The following is a 25153-nucleotide window of genomic DNA, read 5'->3' as shown; positions in this document are numbered from 1 at the left end:
CCTGGGAAAGAGAGGAGCAAGGTCTGGCCTGGCCCCAGCCCCAGGGAGGCAGTGGCGGCAGCAGCAGCAGCAGTGACTACTTCTGGAGCTCTCAGCCTACAGACGGTGGGAGGGATACAGCAGCTGATCAGAGGTGGATTGCGCAGATCTCTTTGGTGGTGCTGAGGCAGGATTCCCTTGCTTTTCCCATGCTTGGATCTGGGTGACAGTCCTGGGTGGTGGTCCTGGGGTGAAGATAAGCACTGGCATGGAGGAACTTGTGGTAGTAATGGAGAGGGAATCCTCCTCACAGTTCCAAGGCAGAAAATAGTGCACAGACCAGAGTACAGACCACGAAAGGAGTAAACACCTCTCCTTTCATTATACAAATTTGGAAGAACTGAAAATTTACAGATCCCTAGAAATATCTCCGATAACAGCTGCACAAAACCCCTAATGCTTGGGACAGTATACCCTCCACACTGGAAGCAGAGACCCACCTTAACAAAGAGCTGAAAATTCCAGTAATTGGCTGGAAAAATAAGCAAACAGCAAGAAAAAAAATCAGACTACAGAATTTTACTTTGGTGACAAAGAATATCAAAACATACAACTAGAAAAAGACAACAAAGTCAAAGCTCCTACATCTAAAGCTTCCAAGAAAAATATGAATTGGTCATAGGCCATGGAAGAGCTCAAAAAGGATTTTGAAAATCAAGTAAGAGAAGTACAGGAAAAATTGGGAAGAGAAATTAGAGTGATGCAGGAAAATTATGAAAAACAAGTCAACAGCTTGCTAAAGGAGACACAAAAAAATGCTGAAGAAAATAACACCTTAGAAAATAGACTAACCCAAATGGCAAAAGAGGTATAAAAAGCCAATGAAGAGAAGAATGCCTTAAAAAGCAGAACTGGCCAAATGGAAAAGGAGATTCAAAAGCTCACTGAAGAAAATAATTCCTTAAAAATTAGAATGGAGCAAATGGAACCTAATGACTTTATGAGAAATCAAGAAATTATACAAAACCAAAAGAATGAAAAAATAGAAGACAATGTGAAATATCTTATTGGAAAAACAACTGATCTGGAAAACAGATCCAGGAAAGAAAATTTAAAAATTATTGGACTATCTGAAAGCCAGGATCAAAAAAAAAAAGAGTCTAGCCATCATCTTTCCAGAAATTATCAAGGAACTAAAACTGCCTTGATATTCTAGAACCAGAAGGGAAAATAAATATTAAAAGAATCCACCAATCACCTCCTGATAGAGATCCCAAAAGGAAAACTAGGAATATTGTAGCCAAATTCCAGAGTTCCCAGGTCAAGGAGAAAATATTGCAAGCAGCCAGTAGGAAACAATTCAAATATTGTGGAAACACAATCAGGATAACCCAAGATTTAGCAGCTTCTACATTAAGGGATCATGGCTTGGAATATGATAATCCAGAGGTCAAAGGAGCTAGGACTAAACCGAGAATCACCTACCCAGCAAAACCGAATATTTTACTTCAGGGGGAAAAATAGATATTCAATGAAATAGAAGACTTTCAAGCATTCTTGATGAAAAGACCAGAGCTGAGTAGAAAATTTGACTTTCAAATACAAGAATCAAGAGAAGCATGAAAAGGTAAACAGAAAAGAGAAGTCATAAGGGACTTATTAAGGTTGAACTGTTTACATTTCTACATGGAAAGATAATATTTATAACTCATGAGTCCTCTCTCAGTATTAGGGTAGTTGGAGGGAATATGAATACACACATATACATGAGCACACACACATACACACACACACACACACACACACACATAGACAGAGGGCACAGGGTGAGCTGAATATGAAGGGATAATATCTAAAAAATAAAATTAAGGGGTGAGAGGGGAATGTACTGGGAGAAGGAGAAAGAGAGAGGTAGAATGGGGTAAATTATCTCACAGAAAAGAGGCAAGAAAAAGCTTTTACATTGGAGGGAAAGATGGGGGAGGTGAGCAGGAATGAAGGAACCTTACCCTCATTGGATTTGTCTTAAGGAGGGAATAACATACACACTCAATTGGGTAAGGAAATCTTCCTTACCCCACAGGAAAGCAGGGGGGAAGGGGTTAAGAGAGGGGGGAATAATAGAAGGGAGGGCAAATGGGAGGAGGGGCTAATCAGAAGCAAACACTTTTGAGGAGGGACAGGGTCAAAGGAGAGAATAGAATAAATAGAGAGTGGGATAGGATGGAAGGAAATATAGTTAGTCTTTTACAACACAAGTGTTATGGAAGTATTTTGCATGACTTCACATGTATAACCTATATTGAATTGCTTGCCTTCTCAATGAGGTTGGATGGGTAGGGAGGAAAGGAGAGGATGTGGAACTCAAAGTTTTAAAAAACAAATGTTAAAAATTGTTTTTACATGCAACTGGGAAGTAAGATATACATGTAATGGGGTATAGAAATCTATCTTGTCCTACAGGAAAATAGAGGGGAAGGGGATAAGAGAAGGGGGAGTGATAGAAGTGGGGAAGAAGATTGGGGGAAGGGGTGGTCAAAATGCATGTTGTCTTGGGGTGGGGAAGGGGAGAGATGGGGACAAAATTTGGAACTCAAAATCTTGTGGAAATGAATGTTGAAAACTAAAAATAAATTAATAAATAATAAAAAGAGAGTTGAAAGAAAGCTCAATCTCCATCTATCCCAGTCTATACCTCAAAGGAATCCCCACTCTAGCATTCCTAACTAGTAGTCATCCTGTCTCTCTGCCTCTACATACCAGTAGAACCTTTAGTGAATCATTTGTTTCCTCTTAGTTACTAGGACATTGCTCTTGCCAGGAGAGATATTCCCTAAAGAAAACAATCACTGTGGTCTTACAGAAACAAAGAACACTGAATTTGACAATCAGGAGATTTATGTTTCTTTCTTTCTTTCACAAAACCTTAAACCCAGTTCACTCTGAATTTCACGGACTGGACCACAGTAGGTCCCTGCCCAAGCTCCATTTAATGGCTGTATTTTGGGCCCTCCTGGATTAGAGGGAATGTCAATGGTAACTGTTTCTCTTTGAAACAGCAACCCTGAGGGTGTTCCCCTCCAAGTTTGACTTTTTTTTTTCTTTTTGAGTTTTTGATTAAAGGGACCATCCCTTGATTAAATTCTTAAAGAGGCCTATTCCTTGAATGAATGTTACCTCATTTAAAGTGAGAACCTAAAAGGACTGTAGCCTGAAGGGGCCAGGGCTCCCATTGCATCCTGGGTCATCTCCAGTCATCCTGATGCTGGTCACTGGATCCAGATGGCTCTGGAGGAGAAAGTGAGGCTGGTGACCTTGCACAGCCCTCCCTCACCCAAATCAAAGTCAACTGCAAGTCATGTCATCATTCCTATGATGTCATGGTCCTCTTCAAAAATGAAGAACAAATGCAACTTGTTTCCTCTATCATGGAAAGACCTCCAAGGTGAGGGAACCCACCACCACTCCCAACAACCTATTACCCTTGGATAGCTTTAGTTCTTAGGAAGTGTTTCCTAACATAGAGCCCTAAGTTTGCCCCGCTGGGCAAGTTTGTCATGTTTCTACCCTCTAAAGACAAACCAATGAATCTATTCCCTCTCTCCCATAACAGTCCTTCAAGTACTTGAACAGAACTGTTATGTCTCCTGAGGCTTCCTTTCTCCAGGTTCAGAATCTCCAGTTCCTTCCACCTATTCTCACAGGAGATGGTGCCTTTCACCATGCTGGTGGCTCTCCTCTGTGCACTCTCCGTGTCATCAATGTCCTCAAACTGTGGTACCCTTCTAGGCTTTCTAGGCTTTAACTCTAGCTCAATTCATTGAACTCTGCAACAAAGACAAAGAGTTAACTGGGTAACAAGACTTTGAGCAAGAAGGAACTTTGAGATCAGCCTGTCCAATCCCTTCACGTGAAGAAACTGCAGCCTGGGGGCTGCTAGGTGGCATAGTGAATACAGCACCAGCCCTGGAGTCAGGAGGACCTGAGTTCAAATCCAGCCTCAGACACTTGACACGTACTAGCTGTGTGACCTTGGGCAAGTCACTTAACCCCAATTGCCTTGCCTCCTCCCCTCCAAAAAAAGAAAAAAGAAATTGCAGCCTGAAGAAATAAAAGGACTTGCACAAGGTCATAAAGTATAGTAGGTCAATATGAGTCTCTGCTGGAGGTAGTGTATGGTCACTGCTCGTTTGGATAGAGCCAGGATTCCAGTCCATGTCTTTGGACATCAAATTCTTGAATCATTTTTGTGATTGTAATAAAAAGAAAAGTTTAATGGTTGCTACCAGAAAAAAAATTTGTATAAAAAACATTCAAGTTTAGGTCTACAAAATCAGACTTCCAAGAAATATTGCTTGAATGAAAAATAAAGGCATAACCTCTAGCATGCCCTGAAGCTTATCCATACTATCAGGTACACCATTGCTAGAGCACTGATAAATGAGGGGGAGTCTGGCAAAGGGTGACGTTGTGCCCTAGTTGAATGGGCATCATCCCTTGGGTCAGAAAATGGCTGATTTGGTCTGATTCTGTCTCTACATAGCAATAGGACCTTCAGCAAGTCACTCAGCCCTTCTTGGCTTAAGTTTCCTCGACTGTGTGAAGTTTATGATCTCTCAGACTTCCTCTAGAGATACGATTCTATGATACTTTTAATCTATCTGCAAAGCTTTTAGAAAGTTTAAAAATCTTTTCCACTCTGAAGTAGCCAAACCTGAAGTCTGGAGAAAAATTGCTTAAAACCCCTAGCTGCATGACCTTGGACAAGTTACCTAAACCTCTCCAAGCCTCCGTTTCTTCATCTATAAAACAGTGATAAAAGGTGTTATTGCCACTTCAAAATGTTGTCATGAGAAGAAAATGAGATGAGTAAAACATTTAGTAAATCTTAAACTATTATATTAATGTTGCCTTTCATTATTATCAATATTAATATTAGGGCAACCAGGTAATGCAGCGCATATAGTACTAGGCTTAACGTTACGAAAACCTGAGTTCAAATCCAACCTCAAATATTTACTAGTTGTGTGACCTTAGGAAACTCACTTAACCTCTGTTTGCCACAGTTTCCTCATCTATAAAATGGTGATTATAATAGCACCTACTTCTGAGGATTGTTGTGAGAACCAAATAAGGTAATAATCTAAGGTGCTGAGTACAGTGCGTGTCATATAATACATGCTACATAAATGTTAATAATAATAATAATTATAACACATTTTTAAAAGCATTGCAAAAGAGTAGCCAAAGAGAAATGTTTCTGAATATGGATTAAATGCATCTTTTTTCTTTTAGCAATTTAAAAAACCTTATTTTTCTTACTAGTTTGTGATCAATCATTTCTAAGAACTCATTGACTATGGATGCTAATCTCTACTGCTCTCTAGTGGTAACATGAAGCTGTTAAGAGAGGTTGGAATGTAAGAACATTTGAGTAGAGCTAGTCTTTGCATCTTGATTTCCTGAATTATGTGGGAAATTAAAGTACTAGAAGATTCTAAACTAAATGACTAATTAGAATTATTATCATACCTTTCCAACATGGCTAGTGTGTTCATCCACTGGTGTTGAAGATGATGATGGTGATGACGATGGTGATGACGATGATGTAGCATCTGAGGTCACCCCCAACTTGCCCAGAAGATCCACCATGCAAAGCTACTACTTCAGCTTCAAGTTACACTTGATTTTGGCATTCATTAGAAACTATAGTTTACAAGCCTCCATCAATTTGTTTACCTTTTTCTAGTCAGGCAAAAAATGTAATAATTCAAATCAAAAGTATGTAATGAAATAGTGTAAGTTTTTAAAATGTGGCAAACTCTCATAAACACACATATTATCAGTGGAAAGAGTAGCAAATATTCCTGGGGAAATGCATTTAGGAATACATGTGACTAATGTGCACGACTGGATAGGCAACTCAATACTCTGACAATGCAGGACCGCTTATGTCTTCTGGTCAGTATGCTTCTCCCACTGAGCACTGCAAACAGCCTGTGTGAGTCTCTACTGGAAGTATAGGTATGTTATATGGTCACTCCTCATGTGTTTTTTTCCTGTTGGTCTTATAGAGTCAAGGGCTTGTCGGGTCTCCATTTGTCTCATGGTAGCTAATGGTCTCTGCCAAATGTGGTTCCACTGGGTTGTGAAACTGTTTCCAGCTTACAGCTTCTGCCTTTAGCTGGAGTCATCAGCTGAGCTGCTACCTATTCCTCAAAGGAAAGAGGAACAGGCTTAACCTTTATACTTAAGGCTTAAAGCACAAAGTCTCTTCTGCCTCAGCTCTTTTAGAAAATGCAAAAGTCCTAACATTCTCAGTTATCTGTTTAGAAAGTAACCTTTGATAGCTTACAAAATCTGCACAATTTGTTCAAGGCTTAGATGGTTAAAATTGGCATTTTCCCTTGAGGAGATTTCTTATTTCAGGTATCCTGCTTTGGGGAATAAAAACAGAAACCACCCCCAGGTAACTAGTGCCTTTAGTTTTCATTCTCTTTGGTATTTACTAATCACCAAGGGCAGCCTCTCTGTAGGAGTTCTCACTGTGACTTAAAGTTAGAAAGTCTTGATAATTTAACCCTGGGGATTTCATTAGACTAAGACATTTCAGGGAGGCTTTGTCACTGAGATTAGTGAGTATGATCCACTAGACAACATTTTGTGTCTGGAACGAATCAAAGTAAACACAAAAGGTAAGCTCTGGGGCAGGTCATTGTCTTCTACCTGACTAGCAACATTTCTGGGCTCTGGTATTTATATATGTGTGGCCAACAACATTTCCAGACTTTGGGCACACCCTCTAATAAAACTATCTGATATATAAATACTATTTTCAAATTTGAAATGCATTTTACTTATATTTTTCTCTTCACAAACTTCTGGTTCCACAAACACCCCTGTCATAACAACTCTGTAAAATAAAATTTAAAAACTATGGCCATGATGTCCAAACTACGGAATGATTAAATAGAGAAAGAAAACTATGGACCGATGTCATCAATAAATAGACATGAAAATACTGAGTAAAATATAGACAAAGAGCCAGAAGAACGTTCAAAAATGTTGGATTTATGCCAGAAATGTAGTAAGTCAATATTGGAAAAACAATTAACGTAATGAATCATAACCATAGGAAAAACATGTGATTATATCTATATATATGCAAGAAAGCCTTTGCTAAAATGCAATGTTCTTTTAAATTTAAAAAAAGCATAAAAATAAAATAATTTTGCCTTAATTGGATGAAAAGCACTTTTTCTAAAAAGAGCTAGTATTATTCATAATGGGAAAACCCTGAAAATTTTCCCAAGAAGGTAAGGGATGAAGCAAAAATACCCACCATCACCATTATTGTTCAATCAAATTCTAGAAATGTTATCTATAGCAATAAGACAAGACAAAAAAGTGAAAATAACAAGCGATCACAAAAAAGAGGATCTCTCTTCTCTGTTTGTAAACAATGTTATGATTTCCTTAGAAAAACATGGAGAATAAATGTTTAAATAAAAGTTTAAGCAGCTCTAGGAAAACAACAGAATATTAAAATAAAATAACAAATATCATCTTTCTGTATGCTCATAATAAGAACTAGAAATAGAAGACAGAAAGAGAAATATCACTTAATATAACAACAAAATAGTCCAAATATTTAGAAATTAACTCACCAGGATATGCAGGATTTATATAATTATAGCTATACAACCATTTTTGCAGAAACAAAGGAAGTCCTGGATGATTGGAAAGTTGTTTAATGTTCCAGATGAGATCATATAAATATAGCAAAGGTTATACATAACACTATTTAAATTAATCTACAAATTTAACAGTATGTCAATAAAATCATCAAACAGATACATCACAGGTAGGTTTAAACAAAACAATAACAATTTTAAGGAGAAGAAAATGTTCAAGAAAAAATAAGGAAACAACAAAAAATAGGAAAGAAGATTGCTAATGTCACCATAATTGTTTGGTATATTATAAAACAGTGATTTTTTAAAAATCAAAGTAGATAGTTTAACCAATGCTTAAAAGAAAATGTATATAACGGTCCACTGTCCAACAAACCCAGTATGGGAAAAGACTTGCCGAGAAAACTGGAAGGAAGTTTGACAGCAAATGATTGGAGGATAACGGGAAGCTTAGAGATTTCACACCTCTAGGTAGGGGGAGAATTTGTAGCCAGCTGTGGAAAAGAATATATTATAAAATGTAAAAATCAGTTAAACATAAATGAAATGTTTTTGCACAAACAAAATGGATACAGGTATCATAACAAAAAGGCATGGGCTGTTATTATGAAGAAAGGACTTTCAAGCTATTGAGCTTTATAACTTAGTCACCAAACTGGCAAATATGAAAAAATCCAATGCTGGAGGGGCTACGGAGAAGTAATACTTAACAGGGAAATACAAATTTAACCAACAATTTTGAAAAACATTTGAGAATTATGAAAAAATGTTATGAAGTTGTTCATACATTTTACCAGAAATCCCACTGCTGGGTTTACTTCCTCCAGGGAAGTTATTGTTAGCAAAAGAGGACACATTTTTATAAAAAATATTTATAGCATTGCTCTTTGTAAAAGAAAAAGTTGGAAACAAGTCATGTGCACTTTGGCTGGAGGACATCTGAATAAATTTTAGTATTTGAATGTCACGGAATACAATTTTGCCACAAGAAATAATATTTTGTGGGTAGCTTTACAAATTGGGGCTATTCAAAGTGGAGTTAATGTTAAATGCTACCCAAAGCATAATACAGTAAATGATGATGGACATAAATGTGTTGCTGCATAATACCAATGAAGAATGGTGCCCCAGAAATGGCACCAATGATGTGATCAAAGCAGAGATCCAGGTTGGTCATGGAACCAGGGAAAGGATGCTTACCCCTTATATTCCTCTGATATTGACAGGGCCAGAGGTTAGGTTTCTGAAATATGTATAGTAGGGAGAGAAGGAGAAAGAGAAAGGATATTTAACCTTTATAATTTTTTTGAGTCAATCACGGTTGAGTGATTTGCCCAAGGTCACACAGCTAGTCAGTATCTGAGGTCAGATTTGAACTCGGGTCCTTTTGACTCCAGAGCCAGTGCTCTATCTACTACTGTGTCACCTAGCTACCCCTAACCTTTATAATTTATTCATCCAATCAGCAAAATATCCAGACTTTCTAACACCTCCTAAGAAGACAAAAAGTTAACAAAAACAAGTTCCCATGAGCAAGAAAATTTGTGCAAACATACATTTTACAGAGTCTAAGCATTTCTGTTTTCTTTGCCCTGTGAGAAACTTCCACCCTGAGATTCAGTGCCCAGTAGTCATGAGCAGGGGGCAGTGGGATAGAGAGATTTTATTAATTCATTCAAAGATGATACAGACTTGAAGAAACAGAGACATAGAAGACTGGAGGTTACATAGATACCAGGATCAGATATACAGGGCAGACCAGAATTTACCTAGCAGGGAATAGCTCAGAACAAAGATCCAAATTCCAGTCCAATTTCTTTCTCTTTCCTCAGGGCACATTGAGGGAAGCTTCTGATAACTGGCAAACTGGTCAATCCCTGTCTTTTCTATCCCTTTCAGACAAGCTGAGATGGAGGAGTAGAAGGGAAAAGGAAAAATCAATACATTTTATATCATTGTAACTATTATTTGAAGCCTGGATATGTTAGCTTGAATTCTCTGTGGCTATCAATTGTGTTAATAAATCAAAGGGTTATCAATAGCGAATTAGATAATTGTAACTAAGAATATGAATCTAGCCCATAGGATGGGTGGTTGACAAGTTAAGGAGAGATTTTTCCTTTTTGGTAATTTGGGGTGCATTCTACTAACAAAGAACCTAGGCAAATGTGTGCTGTAGTAGCTCAGACTGGCACTGGAGAATCTATTCTTAAATTTTCAGTGTGAGTATTTAAACACTGATATTAGCAAATGGTAGAAATAAGGGCTTGCTTAGACTTAAGAAGTGATGGAGAAAATGTTAATAATGCAGATTAAATGTAAAAGTGTGTAAAGTGCTTCTTCCCCTCCCCAACTGGCCCAGGGCCAGTTGTTAAACATTTGCCATCACATCCCTGAACTTAGGGGCAGCTTAGTTAGTCACCGACTGGCTAAGAGAGTTGAAATAGTAAGAATTGAGGGGAGAGGTTACTTTGGATAGCTGGAGGAATACCTGATGGCCAAACTACATACTACAATTATCCTTTCCACATCGCAGGAATAGCCCATGATCTGAAAAATCTGTGTAAATTTTTTTGGCCCTCCCTTTGTACCAGAGGAGAAGTCTGAATTTTTCTTCTTCTTTTTATGGGGTGTTTACAGTAATTTAGTGTAAAATTTAGGTTAAGTATTTGGTCATAGGTTCTGTGTCATCTGCTAGCCTTCAGTGTGTCATCTGTGGCTTCTACAAAACTCCCCCAAATCCCATTTAATTTCTTATGCCTACCCATGATATATCAAAACTGCAAAGGAGAGAGTCAAGATGTGTAAGGCTGGTTAAACTATCTACTTTGATTTTTTTAATCACTGTTTCATAATACACCAAACAATTAAGGTGATATTACCAAACTATCTTCTTTCCTATTTTTTGTTGTTTCCTTTTTTTCTTGAACATTTTCTCCTCCTTGAAAATGTTATTGTTTTGTCTAAACCTACCTATAATGTATCTGTTTAATGATTTTATTGGCATAGTATTACATTTGTAGATTAATTTAAATAGGGTCATGTATAACTTTTGCTGTATTTACATGATCTCACCTTGAACATTGAATAACTTTCCAATCATTCAGGACTTCCGTTATTTCTGCAAAAATCGTTGTATAGCTATAATTATATAAATCCTGCATATCCTGGTGAGTTAATTTCTAAATATTTGGATTATTTTGTTGTTTTATTAAGTGATATTTCTCTTTCTATCTTCTATTTCTGGTTCTTCTTATGAATATACAGACAGATGATATTTGTTATTTTATTTTAATATTCTGTTATTTTCCTAGAGCGGCTTAAACTTTTATTTAAACATTTATTCTCTACGGTTTCCTAAGGAAATCGTAACATTGTTTGCAAATAGAGAAGAGACAGAGATCCTCTTTTTTGTGATTGCTTGTTATTTTCACTTTTTTTGTCTTGTCTTATTGCTATAGATAACATTTCTAGAATTTGATCGAACAATAATGGTGATGGTGGGTATTTTTTGCTTCATTCCTTACCTTCTTGGGAAAGTTTTCAGGGTTTTCCCATTACAAATAATACTAGGTCTTCTTAGAAAAGTGCTTTTCATCAATTAAAGCAAAATTATTTTATTCTTAGGCTATTTTGTGGTTTTATCCTCCACTCTTCAGCTGATTAAATATTGACAGATTACATGATAGCCTACCACTCCCTACTAGCGGGGATCAGGGAAATGAATTCAGGAAGGTTGCATTTATTATTATGAACCCCCTTTAACACTGAAATCTAACACTAACACAATAGCCCTTGTCACACAAATGTTTTACAGGGGCAGACAGTTCTAAGTACTGAAGAAGAAATAAAGTTTAAAAATTACACAGTCCCTATCTTCATGGAGCTTACTGTCTATTTGGAGGATAAGACCCAAAATATTTAACTGTTTAACTGGTATAACCTAAGACCAAAAGCCCATTGGTATGGAACTCTCTCCTAATTAGTGGAGATTAATACAATGGATCTGTGTGAGGGATGGGGTGGAGTTGGTGAGAACAAGAGAGAAGAGAGATGGATCTCTTCAGTCCTGGAGTTGGGTTGGCATTGTCCAACTTCTCTGTTGAAGCTGGAAGCCCAAAGACATTGACAAGACTAAGAGAATTGATGAGACTGGGCTAATATTTGACCCTTATCCCCATCGAGTCTATTCTTAACTAACAGATCAAATAGGAACCACAAGCCAAATAGCAAAGTATTTAACGAAGACAAAATAGCAAGATAAAAGCAAGGTGGGGGAAAGGGGGAGGGTTTGGTAACATACAATAGAATCCTACTCAGTCCATAAACAAATGGATGAAACACTCCTAAACACTCATGAATCAATAGGAGAAAGGTATAAATTGCTGGAAAATCCATTCTTCAAGATGAAGAAGAGTTGCTTCAGTGTTGTCTATCTTTGCAGTGCCCCTGGGAAAACTTCTACCCAAGTTCTGATACCTTTATCTCCCAGGAGCTCACTGCTTTCACTCCCACAGTTCCTTGTGTGGTCCCAGAAGTCTTTGCCACTGTGCAACTACTATGCCTCTTGAAACTGAAGTGCCACCCTTTGCTGCTATGGCTCCTCCTCAGGTGCCATTCTCTCCCAAAGCTCTACCCTCTGCCACTGATTCTCACATTGAAAGCTAGGGTCCATCGTTTCTCTGCCAAGCTGCTAACTCCCTATCTCTGCAGTCAGGCCTCAGTTTATACCTTATATATACCCATTGCTTTTCAGAATACTGACTGTACAATTTTTATTTTGCTTATAATTTTATCATAGGGAAAACAAAAGGTCCTATTTACTGTGGCCAAGTAAAAGCTTGTTAGATAGCTCTAGGGAAACCTATGAGGCTTCCAAAGTATAGGGTGGCAAAACAAAAAGGAAGCAAAATATCACCTAGACAAGGATGCAATTGACCTCTACTCTTTCAGAATACAGGTCAGAATATAGCTCCAATCTGGAAACTTTCAGGCCAGCCATGCAGGCATACTTGCTGTTCTTTACTCTTAATAATACTCTATCTCCACTCTCCATGTTTTTTCACTGACTAAGACCCATGCCTAGAATGTGCTCCCTTGCCCAGCCACTCCTCTTAGAATCCCATACACATACTTATGCATGTACTTGTGGTCTTTAGAAGGTAAGCTCCTTGAGGGCAGAACTATCTCATTTTTGTTGTTGTACCCCTAGTACTTATCACAGTGCCTGGTCCATAGGAGATGCTTATTAGAGGCAGCTAGGTGGCTTTGTGGATAGAGTGTTGACACTGGGATCAGAAACACCTGAATTCAAAATCCAGCCTCAGATACTTGTTAGTTGTGTGACCTTGGCCAAGTCATTTAATCTGTTTACCTCAGTTTCCTCATCTATTAAATGGTGATAATAACAATATCATCTAGCTCCCAGGGTAGTTATAAGGATAAAATGAGATGATATATGTAAAGCACTTTACAAAACTTAATGCATGATATGAATACTAGCTATTATTAATAAATACTTGATGGTTGTTTATTGACTAACTGACCATCTTAATAAAATGGACCACACTGCTTTCTTAGCTTAATGGATAAACTGTGTTTCTAACAATTCTCTCTGGATATCTAATGATGTAGTTGTTTTCCAGAGCCTTTAAAAAAAGCATCTCAACAAGATGCTGAAAGATACATTTTTTATGCTCAGTTAAGTGGAATCTCTTGCAAAGGCAAAGCATCACATGTGATTTACAAGACAATCACATAGCCCAAGTTTAACAACTGGAAAATTGAACTCTATTTCCCTAATTTTAACTAGTAGAAAAAGTCAGCCTGTTTTAATATTAAATGATTCACTTTGCTTTAATAGCATCTTTCTGTAGCTTGTCCCCATCTTGCATGATCTATTTAGAGTAATAACAGATGTTGATGATGATGATGACACTGATAATGATGATGATGGTGGTGATGAAAATAATAACATAGTGTCCATATTTAAATGGGAAATGCATTGTCCAAATTAATCACACCATGACTACAATATTTTATTATTATTAAAGCTCTTGTAGTATCCTCCCTTCGCCCCCTGGCTCCTTTCACTCCCTCATCCTCCATTAAACCTTGACTATAGTTGAGGAGGGTAACATACTTACATAATAAAAATTTAGGAAAACACCATCGCCTCTCTTTTCCACGGGATCAGACTGCATGAAGTACTTGTTTGCACAAGTAGAAGGAATGAGGAGAAAGAAGCCTACTGGGATTATCCTTGGAAATTCTGCCTAGTTGCCTGGAATCATGGGAATCTACCCAGCAGGGTTTTGGAAGTCAATCTATTTCAATTCTCCTGAGAGAAATATTTTTTCTTGGCCACTGGAACATAGAATCTTTTTCTTCATAACATTTTAAAGAAGTTGCTCTATAACTTTTTTCATTTAACAGACTAAAAAAATCACCTGGACCAGAATAAAATGGAAACAGTGCTTACCATGAGGTCCTATGAGCAACCTTCAGAAATTTTAGGGAATAGCAAGGACAGTAGGAGACAATTTTGAACTAGCAAGAAAAGCCAATGTGAGTGATCTTAAGCTGCACAGATAGAGGATTGACAAACAGACAGTGTGGCGTAATCGACACAGAAATCATGAAGGCCTGCATTAAAATCCCACTTATTCTCTATGTGGTACTAGATGGGGACAGAAGGGAGTCCACCCCAAAGGGCACAGTTGCACGATGAGGGGGGAAACTCATCCTCCAGAGAGTCTGGCTCAAGCCCCTGGAATTGACTGATAGTCCTTGATTCCAAAACACCTCACCCAGAGGGGGAAAAAGAGAAGGAGAGAAGGAAAGTGGTGTGACTGTGGGGGATAGCAGCCAGGGAAAGTCAAATGGAACCTTCAAAGGGTGTTGGCTCTGGGTTAGTTGAGGGAACAAAGGCAAATGGTAAAGGGCTGTGGAAGACATTAAAACATGGAGGACCATAACAGGGAGGAGATGCACCCTCCCAGATGTTGGCAGCCTCAAACAAAGCCAAGGGGCCTCGCTCTAGTTATGACTCTGCTCAAGCAAAGACTTCTTTCTACTAAAGCCAATCCAAGCAAATGAACCACTTCCATTGGCTTTAAAATTCTCACAACCACATTGAAAGCACCATTTGGTTGACATTTATTCTCCCTGTGAATGAGGAATTCCAACACAACATTGTCAAGCATGCAGTGAATTCATGAAGATTAGTCAATTGACGATTCCCCATAGACTCTCTTTTGTTCCTTCCTCCCTAGCCACAGGGTACCTCAAGTGCTTGTTCATACTTTTTCCTTTATTATACAACTAGTTCCATGCAACCTTATGAAAATAGTTTGGTGTCCCTTCTTTTTACTCCACCATAGATCATGCCCTAAATTCTTAATCTGTCAAGAACTGCTATATTTCATGCCAGTGGGGATGAGTCAAATCCAAAAAGGGAGCCCAGCCCCTCAGCCGTGAGTAGAGCATACATAAGCATGATCTAGTAAAAGATGGCTGGAGCTGGAAGCAGGAGAGGCTTGAACTCAAACCCTACCTCTGACTCATGCTAGTTAAATGACCAAAGTCCCTGAGCTTTCATTTTCTCATCTATCAAATGAGGACGTTGTGAGGATCAAATAACGTCTTTAAAAATACTCTGAAAACCATAATGTACTCTATAAATGTCTATATGTTATTAGTAGTATTATATGGAATTACCAAGCTGCATTTTTCCAGGACTGAAGTTATTTTTTGAATGTAGATACTACAGAATTTCAGAGCACACACAATTTCATCAGTACAAGTACTCGTTCCACCTATACAAATTACAGTGTATCAACAGATAGTTTTATTAGTTTCCTGAGCTGGAAAAAAAAAACGCATTACCTAGTGGTCAGCCCTCCTGAGAAGAACTTCTCTGAAGGTGCTCAAGGCTTGTCTGTAGATGACAGACACGCACTCCATGGCCAGCCAGGCTTGGTGGTTTTCCAGCTTAGTGGGACCTACCAGAGTGAGTTCTCCATGCACCCTGGCTGTCTTCAGGTCTCAACTAAAACCATACCTTCTGCAAGAAGCCTTTCCTGGTTCCCCTTAATTCTAGTGCCTTTCTTTTGTGTATCCCTACAATTTGTACTGATTATATCTTGTATGCTCTTTAACTATTTGCATGTTGTTTCTCCCCCATTAGAAGGTGAGTTCCTTAAGGACAGGGATTGTTTTTGCTTTTCCTTGTACCCCCAGCATTTAGCATGGTCCCTGGCATCTAGTAAATGCTTAACAAATGCTTGTTAACTGACCATTGAATATAGTCAGGACATAAGGATCACTTAATCAGCTGTGTGACTCTCTCCTTGGGTCTTAGTTTTCTCATTTCTTAAATGAGGTGTCAGGACTTGATAACTTCTAAGGTAACTTCTCCTTCTAAATTGATTATCTTATGACATTCAGGCCACAATGAGTAATCAGAATAGAACTTGATATCTTTGCTTAAAGGAGCTTTAAATGCTGACAACTCTTACAGAAAACCAGGCCACTATAATGAGTTTTCACTTTAGTGAAGGTGAGGGGATAGCCAGATAATCAATACATGATGTCCCAAATACTTAGGATGGTTTTATGTTCCTTTGGGCACTTAAAGGAATGGATTTTTTCAAAGCTTGAAGGGATCTTGGAGGTCAGCAAATTATACCCATTCATTTTAGAGATAAAGACATTGAGAACCAGAGAAATAAAGTGATTTTCCCAAAGTCATCCACCAATAAATGGCATAGTTTGATGAATCCTTGCTTTCTGACTCCCACTATGTTGTTCTTTTCACTAAACTATGCAGAGATTACCAGATGAATGATGACTAAGAATTCTGGTTACATGATAGAGTTAAGTTTCCAAAGGTCTCTTGCACACAAAGGAATATTTTCTGCAGCATAGCATAATGGACAGAATGTTAGGTCTGAAGTCAGAAAGATCTGGATTCAATCCCCACCTCTGACTTCAGAAAAATTACATAAACTTCCTAAGACTCAGTCTCCTCACTTGTAAAAGGCACATAAAAACACCTGCTTCACACGCTTGTTCATAGAATCAAATGAGAAAATGTGTGTAAGTAACTTTGCAAACCAATAAATGCTATAAGAGTGAGCTACTATCATCACCATCATCCTCATTAAACACCAAGAAACTCTGGTTCAACTCAATTTCATTTTAAATATTTTGTACTTCCAATAAGCTTCTGTCCTAAAAGAAAACCACCCACTAGAACTCCCTATGTCCCTTCTGAAGCAAGTAAAAGTGCAATGTGGAGGCAACAGCCTGCCTACTTTCTACCTACTGGGATGGATCACCTTCCTTCCTTAAAGTCCACAACACTGATTCAGTTTCAACACTTTCTCTCTCACTTTCACTCTGTTCCGGAATTTAACAAGAGAAAATTCTGGACCGAAAACCAACTTTGGCAGGAATTCCTTTTGTTCCTTCACATAGTCCAAAGACGTGAGCCTCGAGTAGCACTTGACTCCTCAACCTGGGGCATGACTAAATCAGACTCAAAAACATCTCTTTCCCTTTTGCTTCAAATGGTACGTGAGGCACATAATTTACAAACTGTGCAAAACATGAGAGCATGTGTTTCCTATCAGGGCTAATTTCCCCAACAATCATCTACAAAACCTTTAGGATATTCTCATAGTAAAGGCTTTCCTATGTCTGCTCTCAATTTTTATTTTGAAGGAGGGGAGCAGAAACGTTAGATGCCACTAAAATCAGCATTAAACTCTATTTATAAAAGTGTTTTCCTGAGCCTTTTGTTATATCACCCAACACACTAAAACCATATAAATTTTGGTTAGTTGATCTGTCCTCCACCTTAAGACCAGGAATTCTTTCAATAGTTAATTATTCTAGGACAATAGAATTAAAGAAATTCTGACACTTGCAAAAGTATAGAATTTCAGAAGTGGGATTTCATACTTCCTCTCTCAAGTTCATGTATTCCTACACAGATGTCTATTTTCTCAGCATTCAGGGCAGCTCTTGTCACTCTTTCATCTAATGGTAACTTGTGCCCTAGCTTGAGCTAACCCCTCATGAACTTATTTTCATAGTGTGTTTATATGTGTTAAGGAATAGGGAGTAAAAAGTCTGGTAAATGTAAGTCACTTGTCCCAAGCCTTTCCAGAAAGAAACTGGGAACCTCTACAGTCAACTTGAGTGTAGGTATTTAATTTTCTTGGTACATATAAAAACCCATGCAAATAGCATAGAATTAGGAGGTGTTGTGTTTTTTTCAGCCTTTAACTGCAACAGAAATAGAAATTAAAAGGAATAGAAATGCTTTTAATGTCTATTTTTCAAAAGAGTACCCTCTCCCTGCCCTCTTCCCTTTCCATTCAAGAAAGGATCACATGCACACTATGCCCATACTAGATTCAGTTCTGGGGGAACCCTGACACTAATGAAAGATATTAGGCTCTTTTTCTCACACTCTTTAGGTCATAATATCCATGTCCTGGGGAAACTTACTTAAAGTTTAGGTTTAGCTCATGTTTGGGTCTCCCCAAAAGTGGAAAGTAGAAAGATACTCAGTTCATATTCTTGATCAGGTGAGGACAAAAGAAATGCTGTAAACACAAAAGACTCACAAGAATAATTTGACAGAAAAAATATGAAATAGAAACAACAATAACAATGACCACTGTTATATTCTCCCAGGGGATTTAAACTTAAAACCATCAAACAGAATATTCTTTGAGACCAAATAGACATTTCACATTTCACCTTGGTTATGCAGTCCAAATAATTCCCTCCAGATCTATGTTCTCTGATAAGCCTAAGCAGGAGTTGAGTTCCCCTCTATGTCAAATAGTATCCTCTCTGATGCAGAAACTACACCCCTATCACCGCTCAACTCCTACCAAGGGATCCAGAAACCCCGGATCTCTCTAACTCACAAGGCCAGTCCTGTCCATCTCATGAGCAGCACTCAATCACCTATGCTCAGGGAAAGAAATACAAAGTAGAAAAGTCTGCCCCAAAGGCCCAGTTTCAGCTGACTTAGCCAAATGCCTAGCTTAGCTTCCATGTGATGGCAGAAAGTACCCTTCTAGGAGTGTTTTCTCACCCCTCATAGGAAGTCCAGTGAAAGAGACCTACTTGCTACATGATTGAACTGAAGGAAGAGAGAGAGCTTGAAGCTTTCTCTCCTCTTAACTGATTCAGCTCTTCCCCTACAATATTGTGGGGATAAGAGATCAACATAAGGATTACTTTATCATCTCAAAGATCCCAAGTCATGCAGCACTAAGCTAGCACAATGTGGTCAGCTCCATGTAGTGAGGGCAGTGTTACAAATGCTTCATATGACTATTTCACTAAAATAAAACCAGGCACCCAGTGATGACCACACCTTTCATTTCTACAACCCTATTGAGCCAGTCTCCATCCTGGATTGCATTTTAGCTCCTTGGATTCTACCAATCATAGGACAGATCTCAGATCCCAGAAATAAGGAAACAAGAGAAGCCAAAAGAGAACTTGCCCCTAGAGAAGCCTGAGGAATGAATGGACAAGCCAGAAGGTAATTTTTGGGAAGTGAAAGAGAATAAAGTATCAAGGGGGGGGGTCCCCAAAATGGGACAAAATGGTCTTGGGACCTGGATGGGGAAAGCATGGGTAGATTGGGATGGTGCCTGGACAGCCAAGTACATTCCATTTTCCATCTTCCTCTTTCTATCACTCTGTCATTCACTGTCTTTGATCCTCAATTTTGAGGAACCAGTCTTATGTGCATGCAGAGTCAGCAGCCTTCTGTTGCTCAACAAAGGCTGATGAAAGATCCCCATCACCTTGAAATTAGCTTCTTGTGGTGTTTCAACAATTCGGCTAACAGCTGCTGTGGGTGGTGTAAAACCAACAATAACCAGCCCACAGAATGCTGCAAGCTCAGGTTCTTTTGATCTGCTTTACTAAGGAAAGCAACGTTAAGGGGTTAACAATCTTACTTTAATCCAGTATACAAATATCATTCACTTAGTTCAGGGGAAAAAGCCAGCACCCTGAACTTTAGAGCAAATACAAACAAATTACAAACATCAACAGACCAAATACAATTCATAGTTATCAAGAAAACCAAGTCCGAATATCTGGCAAGCTGGAGGGCTCTTAACTACAGCTGCTTCGAGTCTCCACATCAGCGCACCACCAAGAGTGAGAGCCCTAAGCAAATAGCTCTGTCTTCCCTTTTTATGCACTCTTTAGCCATCAAACCTCATCTGAGTGACCAGAACTTAAGCTCTCACTATTGGCTCTGGAATTAGCACCTACCCCTAGGACCTTGAGGGCTTCACACCCACATCGACTTAGCACCTAATAGCTAGGGGTTTGGGGCCTACTTGGGAGAGAAGATATAATCAGACCTCCCTTCATTGGCCCTACTTGGAGCCCCACCTTAGTTACCAATTCACACCCACATAGGCTTAGCACCTAATAGATAGGGGTTTGGGCCTGGGGCTTAGCACCTAGTAAGACTCAATCAAAGACACCTAATTAATCATTTTAAAATAGTAAGAAAGTCCCAACTTAATTGATATTACATGTGGTAACAGAACTTCTACCATTAGAGAATCAATCCTTTGGGTACAAGGAGGGCTTATGCCTCTAGAAGTCTCTTCTCAAAATGCAAATACCCCTAGAATGAATAAAATATTAACTCAATATCCCCTTTTAACATATTTACTTTGCATATTTAACATATTACCTTGCCAACATGTATCAACAGCTAAGAGAATAGAATCCACAAGACTTAAGTTTTATAGAAAATTTAAATTCATCAAAATGTCTGCTGTGTTCTCTCAAGTCTTCATCACTTCACACCTGGACCATTGCAATTGTCTGCCATAAGTGTCTCCCCACTTCAAACCATCTTCCACACAATGCTTTCTCACTCTAACTTGTGATTCCCAAGCACCTCTAAGTCCAAATAGAAATTCCTTTTGCACATAAAGCCAAAGGGATGAGGATGGTGTACATTAGAAAGGTTGTACACTTGGCAGTGGTGTTGAGGAGACAACTCAGGAGATCAATAGTTGAGAAAAATAGAAATACTAGCCTCACCGACTTCACAGTTTTATCTGTGCTGTTGGCCACTCTCTCCCCCACCTTTCGGTGTATTCCAATCTCCCCCTTTCTTCAATCCTCCTCTTCAAGTCATTTTTCACTCCAATTCACCCGAAACCTGATCCTTAGCTACACTCACCCCACTCCTGACTTTGCCCCAGCCCTCATCACATTGACTTAACTGAAATAGAATCACTCTGTCAAACACTGTGGTTTGTCAGACATTGCCTAAGGAAGGGAATGGGAGGAATGAGCACTGTCTGATCTTGCCTGTGTCAAGAGCTATTTCCACAGTACTGCTCATTTCAAGGGTAAATGTGATAGGCCAGATCCAAATACACAGCTTTACATTTGTTTCCATGTAAGCTTCAGGAAAAGGAGCCCCAGACTTTGATAATTTGAGAGATCCAAGCTACACAGTTCTGTACTCTTATCCATATTTTCTAATAAATCTTCCAAAAAGCAGCGACCCAAGTACCCAAGTATCTCAACAGTAGCAATATATCACTGAAGTTAGTTGTCCACCTGTTGTTCCTCTTTCTCAAAATATGACTGGCCCCTCCGTTTTTGTAGTCATAAATTTCGTCAACAGCATTTTTTTCTCATGGACAAAATTGTCATTGAGATCATACTGTAACCTGTTCATACCCATCACTCATCATCCCATTTGGGTTCCTTTTAATTTTGTTATTCTGGGATCTTCAAAAGTCTGCTTTTAAAAGAAGCACCCATAAACCTTGCTTACATTCCCTTAGGACAGTGGTTCTTGAAGGGTGTGCTATAAAACTCACCCCATTACTTACACATTCCTTAGCCCCTGATCCCTGCTACAGTTTGTAGCTTGTTCTTCCTGACCTGACATTGGAGAGGTCACAACAGTCACTCTATCCATGGAGGCATCTCCTTTCTAAGTTCTGGGGAAGTTAAGAAAGAAGAGGGTGAGGCGATGGGGGTGGAGAAGGTGGAGGGATTCCAAGGTCCAGGTAATGGATTTGGTGGTAGAACCGCTCAGGAACCCTTCTGTGTTGCCAACTTAAACATTCAGAGTGGCATGACGCCTCGTGGCAAAAAAATATTGTGCTCTGAGCAAAAACATTTGAGAGCCACTGACTTAATGTGCATGGCAACATAAGAGGTAAATATTAGAAACTCATAAACTCAAGTTAATCTGCATCTTGAGTTTTCTATCCAGCTGCGAACATACAAGAATCTGAAGACAAAAAGAAAATCGGTGTTTGAGTATGTGTTGTGTATTTAGGGTTGTGTGAGAAAGGCAGATTGGCATAGTGGACAGGCACTAGAGTTGGAGTAGGAAAAACCTTCATTTGAATCCTAATTCTGACACTTACTAGCTGTGGGATCCCGGGCAAATGGAGGGGAGGGAGTGATAATATTAGTACCCGCCTCAGAGGGTTGTTGTGAGGATCAAATGAGATAACATAGACAAAACACTTTGCAAACCTTAAAGCAATATATAAATATTAACTATTGTTATTCATGGGGCAGCTGGATGGCACAGTGGATAAAGCAGTGGGCCTGGAGTCAACAAGACTTATCTTCCTGAATTCAAATCTGGCGTCCGACACTTACTAGCTGTGTGACCCAGGGCAAGTCACATAACCCTGTTTGCCTCAGTTTCTCCATCTGTAAAATGAGCTGGAGAAGGAAATGGCAAACCACTCCAGTATTTTTGCCAAGGAAACCTCAAATGGAGTCATGAAGAGTGAGACATGACTGAAAGAACTGAACAACAACAAAAATCATTATTAATATTATTACTCTACTGGATAGATTATCTTGTATACCATATCAAGGGTGTGGAACCAAGTAAATCAGACAAACCTAAAAGGAAATGAATAAATTTTCTCTCTCTTTTCCTTGGGTTTGGTTTTCACTAGAAGCTGTGTCAACAAAGGACACCCCGAGTATATTTGCCAGACTGTAATACTTTCCCTGCCCAGAGCAAGAGATTCATAGGAGCTGGAACTAGAAAAGCAGATGAGTTCATGCAAATCATAAAGCATGATATAAATCCCAGACTTGAATCAATACTTAAGCCCAGATCAATCCCATGAAGACATCATCAATATTGTTAGGGTAGAATTATAACTAGCGCCCCAGTCCTTCCTGTATCACCAACTGTCTATTAGACATTTCAAACTGGATGCCTCTAAGGCGTCTCAGACTCAAAGTGTCCCAAATAGAACTAATCTTTGCTCACAAACCCACCCCTCTTCTGAACTACCTTATTTCCATAAACACCATCATTTTTCCAACCTCATTGTCCATGACTTTCCCTCTTTCGTTCACTGATTCAGCTGAATTGGCTTCCTCTCTGTTTCTCACCCATAGTAATCATCTACCATCTCCACACCTCAGTGCTTGCTGCTCCCATGACCAGAAAATTCCCTCCTTATGTCCACCTCATAGAATCCCTCACTTGTGAGACACAGTTCAAGCCTTACCTTTTACAAGAAGCCTTTCTTGATTCCCTGAATAGCTAGTGCTGTCCCTATTTAAATACATTTTTAAACTATTTAATAATTCTTAGTATTTATTCTTTTTTATATTTATTCTGCAAATACTTACATATGTACTAGCTGTGCTACCCTCCTCTTTCCATTAAAATGGAAAATCTTTCCAAGTGGAGGTTGTTTTATTTCTTGTCTTCATATGCTCAGGATCCAGCACCCTGCTTTGCACTCAATGGGTGCTTTCTGAAATTTGTTGATTGAATTGGCTGGGACTTTGCCTGAGGGCACTGAGATTTAGAAGGCATTAGCAAGATCTACATTCCATCATCAGGGTAGAAACAACAGACATTGGTACCTTAATATCATGAGTCATCAAAATAGGAAACTACAAAACTTGCTTTCTCCACCCCTAAGTGAGACCTTTTCCACTCTACCACTCTGTAACAGGGGAGCAACCTCATGATTCTGCAAGATCTCCCTTCCTCCATCCCACAGCTTAGCTTTTCTTTTAAAACTTTATTTGGGGGAGCCAAGATGGTAGAGTAAGAAGTAAGCTGCTCTCACCCTCCCTTATTGATCTCTGACAGCCCAGAAAATATCACCCCAGGGGAAAAAACCCTCTAACCCCTGAGCCAGCAGAAAGACAGGGCACAGCATTCTTGTAGCCCAGGAAGCTTGGGGGATTAACAGGAAAGGCCCCTCTCACTCTGGGGGAGGGGAAGCAGTACAGGATGTTAGGCACCCCAGCAAGCCCCACCTGAGCAAACCAGGGGGGGGATCCTGAGCCCCAAGGTGGTGGAACAGGCAAGTACCAACACCAGAACCCTGGAATGTCTCAGCACAGGCAGGGGAACCAGTAGACACCAGCTTGGAAATCCACCACGTGCACAGCATTCTCCAGCAGCCAAATCTCCCAGTGCTTCAACACAACTCCAGGAAGCACAACTTCAGGAGGCACAGCTCTGGCTGGCAAACATCCTCCAGCAGCCAAATATTTGAGTGCCAAGTGAGCACTCAAATGAGGTGAGCAGGAGCCAAATACTCCAGTGAAAGGCATGGGTGAGCAGGCATTTCCCAGGGGCCACACTCCCCAAACCCACCCCAAGAACTCCAGTGTTTCTGACCCTAGCATAGCACCAGGTAAGCTGCCAGACTTCTACAGCCTCTAGCTGCCAGCACCCGAGGTCCCAGCACACAAAGGTAGGGACCAGGTCTCCTGCTCCTAGCATAAGAAGCTTGGGTCCTGCTGTACTCCAGCAGGAGAGCTCAACTCTAAAAGCCAGAAATTAGGCAAACACCATGAGCAAAAGGCAGACATGGACAATGACCATACATTCTTATTACAGGACAGGGAAGATCAAGGCATAAATTCAGAAGAGGACAACATTGTCAATATACGCACATCTCAAACCTCAAAGAAGTATTTGAACTGGTCTCAAGCCCAAAAGGCCTTCTTGGAAGAGCTCAAGAAGGATTTTAAAAGTCAAATAAGAGAGGTAGCAGAAAAATTGAGAAAAGAAATGAGAGGTATGCAAGAGTCAACAGCTTGGAAAAGGAAGGACAAAAATTGAGCATAGAAAACAAATCCCTAAAAGGTAGAATTGGCCAAATGGAAAAGCAGGCACAAAATCCAATAGAAGAAAGCAACTTGTTAAAAATTAGAATTGGGCAAGTAGAAGCTTTTGACTCTATGAGAAATCAAGAATCAGTCAAACAGAAACAAAAGAATGAAAAAATAGAAGAAAATGTAAAATACCTCATTGGAAAACAACTGACCTGGAAAATAGATCCAGGAAAGACAATTTAAAAATTATTGGTCTACCTGAAAACCATGATGAAAAAAAGAGCCTGGACAGGAAATCATCAAAGAGAACTTCCCTGAGGTCCTAGAACCAG

Source organism: Trichosurus vulpecula, chromosome 2 (genome assembly GCF_011100635.1).
Source record: "Trichosurus vulpecula isolate mTriVul1 chromosome 2, mTriVul1.pri, whole genome shotgun sequence".
Classification (NCBI taxonomy): domain Eukaryota; kingdom Metazoa; phylum Chordata; class Mammalia; order Diprotodontia; family Phalangeridae; genus Trichosurus; species Trichosurus vulpecula.
This window is presented reverse-complemented; position numbering follows the sequence as displayed.